Source organism: Acanthopagrus latus, chromosome 18, assembly GCF_904848185.1.
Source record: "Acanthopagrus latus isolate v.2019 chromosome 18, fAcaLat1.1, whole genome shotgun sequence".
Taxonomy (NCBI): Eukaryota; Metazoa; Chordata; class Actinopteri; order Spariformes; family Sparidae; genus Acanthopagrus; species Acanthopagrus latus.
Genome location: NC_051056.1, coordinates 12,169,940 through 12,184,280, shown reverse-complemented (window position 1 = coordinate 12,184,280; position 14,341 = coordinate 12,169,940). Strand labels below are relative to the sequence as shown.

Sequence of the window (14,341 nt, the reverse complement as noted above, 5' to 3'; positions counted from 1 at the left end):
TTACGGTAACAGCTGCCAGCTGAAGCCACGGAGGAGATCGAAGTATCGCCTCTTGTGGTACAAACTGGTGCTACAAGACAGGACAGACCGGGGCTAGCCAGTTAGCATGCTATCTTCAGTAGACATCTCTGCAACACAACACACAGATATATCTTTGGCATATTATCAACACAGTGTATTCTTCCCACTCTGTTGATATTATAAGTTCCTTTTCTGAGTATTTTGAAATAACATTTTGGTCATACCTTACAAACTACTCCTTTAAATAAACACTTGATGGCTAAACACACGCTACAGAGCAATAATACTGAGGCTAGAAACATGCAAGCAATTCTGAAAGGGACTTTTATATTTTAATACCTCCAAACTAATGCTCGCTACTTTGTTAATAAAGTGTTTTCTCCTTTACCATGCATGTAACAATCAGCTACTACTCTAGGTTATGCAGTAAGCTCGTTAGCCAGCCAGGCTAATGATTGCTTCTCATGTGAGAGGAGAAAAACTCACTGTCAAAACAGTTCCTTAGAATTTTACTTGTATGTTTTTGATTTGGGGAAAAGTTAGAAAAAGTCCCCACCCAAACGCCTTTTATTCCAAGAATTACTCTGGCTACAGCCCACAGTACTTTGGCGTGTGGACAAATCAAAAGCTTGCCAGGTCATGCCACGTTACGGTTACTAAGTTATGATCAGACGATCTGTTGGGTCAACGTCAAAACATTCCTCAAACTTGAGACACTCATTTTAGAATGCCGAATTACAGCTTGTGTTGTAAATCTACGTATATTAACACGTCGAGGTCAGAACATTTGCACATTTGGCCGTCTAAGATGATGCAATAAAATAGTTAGGATTATATTTACCCCTAGTATGATTTACAAATACCGGCTCGTGTGTGGGCAGAGAAAAGTAATGGAGGGACATTTAGAAAGCTGACATGTTTTAGTTTTCAAAAAAGCCATAAAATACCTGTGGTTTGGCCTGTGTCGTGTTAACCACAGGGTCATTTCAGCCCCACAAATCATCATGGGGCCTACTGTTACATTCAAGGAGAAAGAAGCAGGCCTGTCTGACCTTAAACATATGCAACTACTCTGATTGAATTTAACAGTTCAGCTGCTACACGCTGTGTTAACATGTGTCCTTGTCAATAAAGTCGTTCCTATTGAACTACAGTGATCTGGACTCTGAACATTATAGTGACATTACCCCGCCTGGACTGTCAGTTCAGACAGGTGTTTAACTGTCACGACACTATCTGAACCAGTCATGGAAGGTGAAACCAAAATAAAACATCAATGGCAAACTACAAACACTCAACCTTCAAATATCAAACGCTAATCACATAATTAAGTCTCTGTTGCTGGAACCTCTTTGCTTTGTCAGTTCAGCCAAAGTGCATATTTGCTGCTAATACAAACTACAGAGCTATTCTTCTGTTTATTCCAAACAAACCGTTATTGCCGCTGCTGGAAACCCATGATTTTGTTAGCCTAGACCTACAAGATGCATGAATAAATATCCATTGCCAAATTATCGCTTCCAAAAAGTAATTGAAAACAAAATAAAGCAGCTCGCCGGGCCAGATCTCTGCTTAGATCAATCCAACAAACAGACTCATTAAAGAAGAAGAAAGAGAGCGAGGAACAGCTGGAGGAAGACTGAGAGACTCTGAGAGCAATTCACTGTAGCGCTCATGTCTAACATATTACAGCACCATAACCTCTGTCACACACCATTAGTAAAAGCACCAACATGAGCAGAGGAACAATTTAGCAACCAAGATGAGGAGGATGACATCATCTTCTGCCTTCAACCACTGACCGTTGAAACAACAGAACAATAAAAGTGATCCCAGTCGGCCTGTGTGTGTGTGTGTGTGTGTGTGGCAGAGTCAAACCTGCCTGAGCTCAATAATAAAACATTCACCTGAAAGGTTTCTAGACGTGAGCTGTACTTTCACATGAGCTCATTAGTCCTCATCAACGTTATGTTAACAGACAGTCAGTCGAAGGAACGCCAAATTGGGAGGATGATAATATGTGCTTTCCAATAAAAGAGTCAAAGCTACTTCAGTGTTTCCCACACATCCATTTATTCTTGGCGGTCCGCCACATATTGATTTTCTATTTTTGGAGCTGCACGTCCTGTTGTCACTCACTCAAGGCAGCACACCCATCAGTGAATAGCAAGATGTTATATGCTGTGATACAGTGGAGGGCGGTGTGGTGTTTAGTCCGCCAGTAAAACCAATGAAGTAGAGGAGGAGGATTATTTAACGCAGTTGGCTTCTGTGTCTGAGTCTGTCAGAGTCTGCTGAGTTTGTTTGTTGTGTTTTTTAAGGGGGGCTTTAAATAGGTCGGCTTTCATTTGATTTAATTTTTTTGTTGGTCGTGAATACTTGTTGTGGTCAGTAACTCCAAATATCATCTCCTATCCTGCATGAAATCTGGAAATATTGTACTTGAATATAATACAGTCAAAAGATCTATATGTTATTCTGATTTTCATTGTCTTTGCATCTTCTTCCTGACGTCTTACTCTATCACAGGATCACATTTGGTTACATTTCACTACAGCAATGTGGAGAAATCACACCTCAAAATCACCTCCAAAATGAATAAACTATCAATATTATTCTGACCTTTGACCGTCAAATCAATTCCTTCATAGGTTGATTCATCATTGTCTTTGCATCTTCTTCATTTTGTCTTATTCTGGCACAAATTTGGTTACATTTAACTGTTTCTATGTTGAGAAGATCCGTGTCCCTACACAGAACAAAAAGCACAATAAAACAATGAATGCAGCAGATTACTAAATTGTCAGTTTATCAGCACATTAGTTTAACTATCTCAGTTATATAGGGTATCCATATTTACCATTACACAGCAAATTCTTAATGCTTTTACCGTAACCCTGGATTTTCAGGTTGTCTACCACTGTTTATTCTGTTTGAGCAACCATTTCTGAATTATTTAACACTATCATCACTAACTTTTTCCAAATTAAGTATTTCAATACATCCATACAATCATGTAAAGATAATACCGTGTACTCATAGTATGGTTTGTACACAGAAAGACATATATAAGGAGTACAAACCAGGAAGTTGACAGTGTTTTCCCGTTGAAAGAGAATAAAAGCTTTAATAATTCCTAATAATTCCAGTTAGGTTAGTGTAGATAAAAGAAGAAAGTAAATGTGACACATAATCTCTTTAAAAAATAAAACCCCAGTCTAACTTTGATTTTCATAATCAACCTTGAAGGATTTGCTCTGATAACACCTGAATGTGCTGATGCCTTTACATTATGTATATATATATACAGTATATATTAAAAATACATATACATTTTAAATTGTACATTTAAATAGAAATGTAGAATAAATATTATGTATATTGTGGTGCTATATCAAGGTGTCACACATTCATGATTAACAGTGTACCAGCTTCTGAATAAAAAACACTTTGGCACCAAACCAATGAGAATCAGGCCATTTGTGCACCACTTGACTCGTCCTGCGTCACGTTCCTAATGGGTTCACACTATCAGGTGCTGGAGAACATTTAAATGTGATTTCCCACTTCAGTATAAAACACAGCTGACAGACAAAAAATGGAAACACTCATATGATTTCAGGCTCGCTGACTCCGTCTATTTCTGTCTCTATCCATCCCTCTATACATCTGTCTCCCCACTGCCTCTCTTTAACCATCCCTGTCCATCACTGTTGTGTTTAGTTCAATGGAGCACTGCGCTGACACTACGACGGGTGTTTTGGGTGTCAGACTCCTGTTTTGCTGTGTGGACCTCGAAAATCAGATGGCACACTGTTTGTATTTTAATAAACATTGCACCATTTAGTCATTTATAGACAGAAGTCTATTCCCAGATCAATGAATGGAACCTGACTTTAATGGATTTTAAGAGACTTACATATACCCTGTGTGCGTGTGTGCTCGTGTGTGTGTGTGTGTGTGTGTGTGTGTGTGTGTGTGTGCGTGTGTCCCTAATTGATCTGACTGTGAGATCACGGTTAATGTCAAGGACTATGAAATGAGGGGAATATAAAAGAGAAACGAGCGATGAGTGAGAGCCGGAGAGGAAGTCTGCAAGAGGAGAGAGGACAGAATTCAGAGAGAAAATAGACACCAAAGAAAAATGAGAAACAGAGAGAGAGTGGGGGTGGGGGGAGAGAGAGAGATTGGGGTGGAAAATATAGCCGAGGCAATTACTGAGGCAGAAATCCTTTCTCTCTGAAATAGCTGCTCAGATAGATAGACGTCTACACACACGAACACGCCAACTCTCTCTCTCTCACACACACACACATGTGCCAACCTAAAGGCGGATACACTCAGTCAGTCACAGACAGGTCCGTGTGGATGCACAGGGACACACAAAAGCACAGTCACACACACAAACACACACACTGTGATGCAACTCACCTGCTTCCATTATGGAATAATGTGCTGATCATTTTTTTTGATGAGAAAACAAAAATGATTGCAAGTTTTGTTGATCGACTCATCATTTGAGCTTGACGCACATAAACACACCTGCACACACACGCATTGTAATAACAACCTCACGTGGCAGATATATCTTTTATAACTGTGCCGAGCCGGATCTCTACTGCGCTGATGGCGCCTTCGTCAGACATAAACGAAACTTCTTACACAGAATATTACATTACAGACCGGACACTATGTCGAAAAGTCCACTTTAATTTAACCAAGCCTAATCCAGTGTCAAGCTCAAATAGTCCTGTATCAACATTTTAAACAACCCACAACTGTTTAGCTGTCATTCAAGATCACCAGATCTATTAACAGTCAAGATCAATGCAATATTATTGAGATTTAACAACAAATGTCTAAAAAACCTCTTCCTCGCAATGTTTAAGAAAATACTGGATCTGTCTCTTAATCTGGATCCACACCAACTCTTAATGGGGTCTGTTCTGGATGGAGACCCATCCTCCACCCAACTTTGATGGAAATCTGCTGCATAGCTTTTGTGTAATCCTGCTGACAAACCAACAAACCAACAAATGGGCATGGTTGGAAACATACCCTCCTTGGCGGAGGTAGCAAAGCACTTTGTCAGCAGAAGGACTCATCAAAGACAATGGTAATCTTACTGAAAAGAAGTAGCTATGATTGAATTAAATCTAAACCCAGAGTCACGTGGAATGGCAGGTCACTTGTGTTTTCTTGTTACATTGCCTTTAGTTTTAATACGGAACTGCTAAAATACATGAAGTGGTAGTAGTATGTTTTATCTCATTCTCACTTCCTGATGTCTCAGGGAAAACCCCCACAACTCTTGTGGTCACATGCACCCGTGTTATCTGTAAAAGTTGCAATTGATATTGATCTCTAGATTAGATTAGATTAGATCAGGTTAGATAGGCTTTATATATCCCCCAGTGGATAAATTCACATCACAACAGCTCAAGATGCGACAAGAACAGGAAGAAAAGTGTCAGACAAATATGCATTAAGTTAAATAGAAAACAAGAAATTTACAAAAAACTACGTGATTAAAAAAGTGATTGATCAGCTAGTGCTTGAGTTAAACAGTCTGATGGCTGTCACAATGAATGATCTGCAGTGGGTGTGAGAGAGTGTTGTCCATGATTGACGTCAGCTTGGCTAACATCCTCCTCTCACCACCACCTCTCTGCAGTCCAGCGGACAGTCAGTCCGTGGTGCTACCTCCCCAGCAGACCGCTGCATAAAGAAGCGCTGATGCCACCACAGTGTCATGAAATGTTCAAAGTGATGTCCTCTGCACCCCAAAGGAACTCAGTCTCCTCAGCAGATGGAGGCGACTTTGGCCCTTCTTGAACAGGGCATCCGTGTTATCAGTCCAGTACGAGTTTATTGTTAAGGTGAACAACATGGTATTTGTATTTTACCACCATCTCTATGTCCAAACCCTGGATGTTCCCTGGTGTGATCCATGGTGTCTTCCTCTGTCTTAACGGTTTTACCAGCAGGCGAATAGTATAATAAAAGTAGTTTAATAACAGTTTGATTACAGCAACATGTTTCAGACAAGTTTGACAGAGGCAACAAAGTATTGGGGAAGTTTTGGAATGCTCAAAAGACACCTGTTTGGAACGTTCCACAGGTAAACAGGTTCATTGGTGACAGCTGGTAGCATCGTGATTGAGTATGAAGGGGGTATCATGGAGGGGTTCAGTTGTTCATGAGCACAGACGGGGCGAGGTTCAAAATGTTGTTAACCACAGCGCATTTGTAAGTGACGGCATCCTGTCTTTTATTTCACACATGGCCCTGTCTGGAAACAGGGCTGTACTTTCATAACACTGTGTGGTTTGTCAAACAAAGAAACACTTTGAAGTTAATTAAAACTGAGCAAACAAGTTTAGGTGTAAAACAAAGAAACATGCATAAATCTGTTCTACATTAAACTGTGGTTTTCATGAGACAATATATACATGTGAGATTTTTTTAAAAATGAGTTTAATTGTTGAGCTTTGAATCCTTGAAGAGCTGCTAACAATCTGACTGATCATTCACGCCGTAATCACTGAGATAAACAGCAGTGGTTTATCGATGGTATCTGTCTCAAGCAACTTGTCCCACATACAACATGAATTATGGCGTCTTGCTCTATTCTGATTCGCTAAACAAGTCCTCGTTAGATCTATATGTCCTATTAGAGAGGAGCCAGTTTACGCTGCGTGAGCAGCCACCTCTAAAATTGCACAACAAACACATTTAATGTGATTCCACTCAGATGATTTCCTTTTCTATAACTGTGTCTTTTCATGTTTCCAACCCACCAGAGTGTCTTGTTTCTTTTGTACTGGAATTAAAAATCATTAAGAGGTAATTATAGTAATGTGTTTGAGACCGCATGAAACAGACTCCTCTCTCTCTCTCTCTCTGTGTATGTGTGTGTGTGTGTGTGTGTGTGTGTGTATGTGCATGTGTGAGGGAGATGAATGACTAAGTGAAAGCATCCGGGATGACAAAATATGCATTAATAAAAACACCCCAGAAGAAATGCGGTCTATTCATATCTATGATAACACAGAGACGGTAACATTTGACTTGGAGATCGGCAGACGGAGACAATGAGAGAAAGAAAAGGGGGAGACGCAAAGAGAGACTGAGGGATTGTAATGAGCAAAGAAACAGAGCGATGTGCAAAGACAAAGTCAAACAGAATGAAATCTAGAGCCTGATGAATGTAAACACGTTCTCCTGCACTGTCCACGGAGAGCTATTAACTCATCCTCTCCCATTTTCTCTTTTATTTTAGAAACTGTTTCCTCGGCAAGATGAGGAGAGGGTTTACTCTGCTGGCTAAATTACACAGACTGGGTGAACTTCATCTTTTAACACGGCCCTCCTCCACACCAGAGAGCGCAAACTGTTGCTTTGCCATCATGAAAAATGTCAAAGTCAAATGAAAACTGCCAATCATCCAGTCCGGCGCGATTGAAGTTTGCCAGTCGTGTACGGTTCAGACTGAAGTCCAACAGGGTTTGGAAAATCTTCAAGGATTTTTTGTCCACAGGCTTCTCGTTTATTCAGTTTCATCTGCTCCTTTTATCATCCATATTTCAGCTGTTTACAGAGCTGGAGTGACCGCCATCACTGGGATTACCAGCATGCTAGATAGATCACAAGCACTGCCCTCAGAGGAGACTGTGTGTGTGTGTGTGTGTGTGTAGCTGTGTAGCGGTTTGTGTGTGAGTAGCTGTGTGACTCAGTGTGTACACTGATAAGTGCGCATGTTGGTGTACGAGTCTGCCCAATAATCTGAAGACTGTTGAGTACATCTGTCACCTCATGTGGCCTCTTCACACACTCTTTTCTTGACATGAGATGACTTGACATCTCTTACATAAAAGGTCAGCTGGTTCTCCGGCTTGTATTTTAGCTCCTGTGATGCTCAAGTAAACGGCACTTACATACGTTATGTTCTACAAGAGAAGTCCTTGTCACTAAAGTGGCATTCATATTGTTAGCGCTAAAACCATCTGTCTAATGTTGAAGATATGTCAAGGACAATTTTTCCAATCTTGGCAACACTTAACAATAAGGTCTATGTAATAAGTGCTTACAGAGTGGTGTAGTGATGAGTCCTTAAACCTGGGAATCACTTAGTATTTTTGCGCTTCTGTCTCAAAGTCAACGGGTTTTTGATTTTTTTTTCCCCTTGGTTAAACGGCTGAAATAAGTTTTTTTCCATAATTCAACTATAACGTGCTTGCGTGTCTTAAAAAACGTGGTTGATAACAAGTGGCTAATGAGACTACAGAAATTATTTGGATCATTAAAAGTCATCACAGTGAACACGGAGACTCATTTACTCACTTTTTAACAAGGACCTTAATACAAAGTTCTCTCACTCCATCCATCACTGGCTGACTAACTCAGTCACTCAGTTGCGACTGAACGGCAAACATTACCGTACTGCTGCAGCACATAACCCTTCTGTGTACAGCGCTGGCCTTTACTAGTGAGTGTTGCTGTGCTATCTCCTTGAAGCTGTGATGGACGAACAGTGTTTGACAATATATTCTTGACACTGTAATCGAATGGAACACAAAGGCGAGTGAACAGGAAGAGGATTTTGCTTCAGGGGCGTTTTATAAAAGTTTCTATTTGTACTTCTTTTTCCCTTTGTCACTACAGTATAGTGCAATCCACTGCAACCAACATAACCAACACAAATTTACACCGGCTGCTCTCGTAACTTACATCAACTACTTTTATAGCCTGCGGGGGGAAATAAGAGATGTTCAAGGCCAAAGCTTAAGATTTTCTCAAATTTACAGATAGTACAAGGATTCAGGATATCTCACAGAGAAACTCGGGGCCATCTGAAAAATCTGCCTGTCTCTGCTGGTCCAACTGCAGTGATGTACTGTAGGAGTGTACAGGGTGTGGGTGTGTCAGCACACTGGGACTTCACCCACATCACAGCTCAGAGAGAGCTGTGAAACACTGATTCTCAGACAGTGGCCACAGTGATCTGAGTATTTGCATATCTGTCAACATAAATGAAAACAACAAAGTATGTTTCAGCAGAACCACAGATAACATCTCTATATGTTACAGCTTAACTTTTCTTATGTTGAATTTTCAATTTTTATCTTTTCACAGTCCTGTGCATCTGTTCACGGTTCAGGTTTAGGTCTGCTTAAAAATATCCAGCAGTTTCACGTTTACAAATGCTGAAACATAGATGTCAACCCCTCCAACATTTCCCCCCATCCCGACATGAAACACAGGTAATAAACTGATGATGAAAATAATACGACACATTTTATGGATAATGTCACATACAGAAATGTTAACTGTCAACCTTTTATGCTGACAGGGTGGGAAAAATGGGCCACCTTCATGTAATCACATCCAAATATAACATGTTCCCAAACATGATTGGGTTTATAACGTGTAATGGTTTTTAATGGTTTTTAAGATGCGATGCATTCAATCCATGTTAGCCTGTTTGCCTTGCCTAGAGGTTAAATGTGACACTAGAATGACGCCATCTTTAAATATGCATGCTTCCACTGTTATGCGCATGTCAACATGTTTGTGGTGAGAAGTGTGTGTGCTGATGATGATGTAAGTCTTCTCCTTTGACTTCAGTTACTTGTTGTCTGACCACTACAACTGTCCACAGACCTGCTATGCTCTGTAGCACAAGTGACCGGCAAAGTTACCTTACTGTGCACACACATACACATGAAGCAGTTTCCTCTCCCTCTCTTTGCCTCTTTACTCGATCACTGTCCCCCTCTTCCCTCCAAATCCCATTTTTTTCCTCTTCCATCTCTCTTTCTATTTCTCTCCCTCCGTCTCTCTCTCTCTCTCTCTTCCTCTTTTTCCTCCATCTCATTCTCTCCGCACCAAGCTGTGGAGAGGCAGATAAGGAGTTGATTTACCATCCAATTAAATGTCGTCATTGAAACATTGCTTCAAAAAAAAAAAAAAAAAAAAAAAAAAAAAAAGCCTGTCGTTTTCACCCTGCGCTAATTGGCCTTCCACTAGCATGTGCACCGTGTTAGGATGTGTGTGAGTGCCGTTGTGTGTGTGCATTTGTCTTTCTGTGTGTGTCCTCTGCTTTACCCGGGACCGGCAGATTCAGACTGCGGCTGCTCCCCACTTTAAAAGAGGGTCATTTTGAGTTCAAACTAAGTTGTATGTGTGGCTGTTTTTGTCTCTCCTGCCATCGTATGGTGTGTCCCACCGATCCTTTCTTCTCTTTTCTAAACACTCAAGCGTCCAGCTGAGCCAAGATATAATTATTTTTTTTTTTTATAAACAGATTAAAGCTCCAGTAATTAATGTTTTTTTGGATTTTCATAAAAACTGAATTACTGCACATGAAAGGGGTCACTCAAAGTCACAAACCCAGAGAGAGTTATCACCAAACTCTGCAGCTCTTCAGAGGCTAAAGCGCTAGCTTTTATCCCAGTTTTAGCTCACTGTTTTGGTTTTAAAGCACCCTTCTATTCGCTTCAGTCTTGCCTCTCATATAAACCGTGTTTCGAGCAGCGGCAGGCAGCTATTCGCAGCCGGAATGTTATGATTTGGACTTTGTGGTGGCCTGTATGTGGTCTGTGTTTGGTGTTTCTTGTTTCAGAGGTGCTTGGAGAGGCTGGGCGTGGCTTTGTTGCTGGTTGGAGAAGTGCCGGTCTACACACCTGTAGCACATTGAGTATAACCAGCACATGCACTTGTACCCAGACCTTCCCTCTGCGCGGTGCCAGATTATTGTCACCAGCTCCAGTGTGTGACCAGACCATACCTGAGAAGCGGCTCCTCAACCACTCGACACCTAGCTTCCCGCACCTCTGCCACCCCTCACAACTTCAACTGTCTGAGCCAGCCTCGCCTGTAAACTGTGAGCCTCCACCTGCACCACCCAGGAGGCCCTCAGCCTGCGCTCAAGCTCACCGTTTCCTCCTACCAACTCATCATTCTTGTGATCAATAAATTCCCCTTTCAAGTCACTTTTGGGTCCACCTGTTCCTTACTACAAGCGTTTTTTTAAAAAAATGTCCTCAATAAACCTACACCTGAAGAGAGGGTTAGGGTTAGGGTTATACTCTTGACGGCTCACCTGGAAGTTAGCATCGTCCTGGTTCCCTTGACAAAAAACAGTGGGATTACTTAATTGAATTCTGGATTATTGTCAAAAATAAACTCTATGGCAAACACATGTTTACGATACTTGCATGGTTTAATCTGCATAACCTTCACAAATGAAAGACACTTTTAGGATTTTAAAAGTATAAATGAAATTGCCAGAAGCCAACAAGCTTTAGTGTCACAAACACTAAACATCGCACAACACTACAGAACACTCTTTACTTTAAATTGATTAATCTACAAGTTGTAAAGTCAGAGTTAGAATAGTTTACAATTTATGTCAACCTGTAAAGATGGACCACTGAGTAGAAGAGTCTTTAGCCTCTAATTAGCAACCGCTGTTTTAAAGACACAAAACACTTCATGGTTAAGGCATGGGATATTGATTTATTATAGAACAAAATGTGAAAATCTTTTCAAAAACTCATGGACTTAGAGATGAGGGTACCATAAGTGACAAAATACTCCCTTTTTATCTGGTTTTAGGACTCATTCACTGGCAGAAAGACAGAGTTGGCAACTAACTTTTCAAGACAGTCGAATATCTAGCCAATAACTCATGAAGCAGACATATTTCTCAGGAGTTAGTGGCTGAAACAGAGTCAAAAGGAGTTTGAATAATGGATTAACATTTGTCACGTGACAGAGGAGGTGAGCAGATACCAACAAACTGTATCTCGAACACAGAATATGTTTGTGTGTGATACATTGTGGGACCCATCAGCAAGGCTGAAATGTAGCCTGATGTAAAATTGAGTTATAATGCCTATCTATCTTAAACATTTCTACTCTGGCCCTCTAACAGAATATGATTGACTCAGTAGCACACAGACTCATGTACTGCGCCGTTTCCATCATATTCCACCTTAATCTGCTCGTGACTTTGTGGTGACTCGTTATATTCCCCGTTGGGAGTAGCAGGCAGTGAAGACGCTGACAGGTTAACCTGCACTTGACCCGCGCTGGTGCAGTTTGACTGACGTCAAACACAGCCCTGTGATGTCAGCCTCCTCTGCTGTCTTACAGCTGCTGGATAAAAGCCAGGTTTTAGAAATAAATCTGAAGACGTTTGAATTTAAAAAAAAACTGGAGCCAATATTGCTCAATATTAATAATTTAATGATTGATTAAATCATTTATGATAATTAATCCAAGTGTTGCTCTAAGTCTGCTGTCTGTGAAAAAAGACAACTGTTTGCTGCAAACACTGTGATATCTCAGGGCTGTGCATCTGAAAAAGCCAGTTCTCTAACCTGAGTATTTGATACTCTCTCTCTCTCTCTCTCTCTCTCTCTCTCTCTCTCTCTCTCAAACACACACACACACACACACACACACACACACACAAAGAGTCTAATAGTCTACCTTTCCCCATCACGTTCTTCCTTGAGCGCACACACACTGAAAAGAGGGTTTTTATAGAATTTTAATAAATCCATGGGAAAGCGGTCTCAAAACTCATTTATCAAACATTTAACACTGACTTAGCCATTAAAGGGGGCGAGAGAGGGATAGAGGAGAATAGATTGAAGAAGAGGAGCTATGATCAATGCCAGTGGACCATATAATTGCACCAGGAGTGGTTTAGCTGAAAACATTAGCCTTGTTTTCTGATGGATCACATCCTGGAGCCGGCAAGCCAAGCTAAACGCTTCAATCTGTATTAGTACGACCCAGAGTCATGCGTCCACTGCCACTTAAATTAGCAAAAAGTTTTCTACACAATTGATAGGCTGATAACTCAAATGTTATGTTTAAAGACAGAACAACTGGTGAATAGCATTAACCTCCTGAAAACACTTAAAGCCTTCTCTTTCTTTGTTCTTGATCTTGCAGAAGTCACTCTTTGCAGTAAATACAACCGACTCAATCGGCTGCATTTTCAGCAGACTTTTTTCTTTCTTCTCTTAGCTTGATTCCACACATTGATTTGAACTACAGAGCACTATTCCCACAGCAACAACAATAACTGGCACTGACCTTCCACTGAGTCATTTCTTCACCTAGTGCACCATCAAGCGTGCCAAGTACGAGAGTTTTCCGGCTCACTCTCTCCACATCACAGCATCTTTTCTGGCTGCTCTCCTCTGAAAAAATACTTCAGATCTGTGACAAGTGAAAACATCCACTTCAAGAACCATTAGTCCCCGCTGCTACGTGGACGTTTCACCGCACGGTCGGCTGCTGTGTGGTGTCAGTTCATAACTTCCCGTGTTCAATCATGCTTCATTGTTTCTGTATTCATTAGATTTCATTAGCAGGGCATGCTTATATTGTACGACCGCTGCTGTTTTCAGTGTAGTTTTTCTTAACTGCTAAATTGAGTTAAAAGCTCTGCAGTCTCACACAGGTGTTATTTGTTATTCTGGGTGATTAGACCTCTTCTCATAGCATTCTCCACTGAAAATGTACTGCTAGAGCAGCACCATATGAAGCGGGCTAAGTGCCTCTCCCAGCATCAATAGACCACACGACTCATTTTGTATCGTATCGTATCGTATCGTATCGTATCGTATCGTATCGTATCGTATCTTATCAAAGCCTAACCTCAAGAACTAGCATCTAACTAATATGACAATGTTCTACTTTGGCTCCTATGCATCATCCATTGTCCCACGCTAGTAACTTCTTATTGAATGTACAAATAAATGTAGGGAAGAGGTATAAAGTAAATATACAGTATAAAGTAGACTAAAATGAAAATACTCAAGTAAAGTAGCTGAAATTGTACTTAAGAACAGTGCTTGTGTAAATTGTACGAAGGTTCATTCCAACAGTGGTTGTTCGGACTTTTGACACAAAGATTTGCATTTTTTACTGCAAATTACTATCAGTCCCAAATATCAATTTTCAGTCTCCTCCATTCCTAATAATCAGCGTCAGCCCTGAAAAAGGTATTTTGATCGACCCCTAATCTACAGCATGAGTGAGTAAAAGTTGATGTGGATCCCAAACAAAATTGGGATGGAGCTGCTTTAAATGTGATTTATTTAATACTGGTTAGGCTTGATTGAATCAAAGGGTTGGGGTTTGGCAGAGGGATGGACTCTACTGGGTGGCATTCTAGTTATTTATTCTACTCTGTCTTGTGATTATAATCAAAAGTGAAAGAGTTAAAACATCAGTGAAAAGCGAGCATCAGAGTAATACATCACATCTGTAGCTGGGCCAACATCGTGTTGACATA

General features: G+C 40.7%; 1 protein-coding gene across 1 annotated transcript in view; it reads right to left on the bottom strand.

The window, feature by feature from the left end:
- The window catches only part of aff2 (AF4/FMR2 family, member 2), a 173,745-nt gene that overhangs the window by 83,238 nt on the left and 76,166 nt on the right, over positions 1-14,341 (bottom strand). The window lies entirely within an intron of this gene.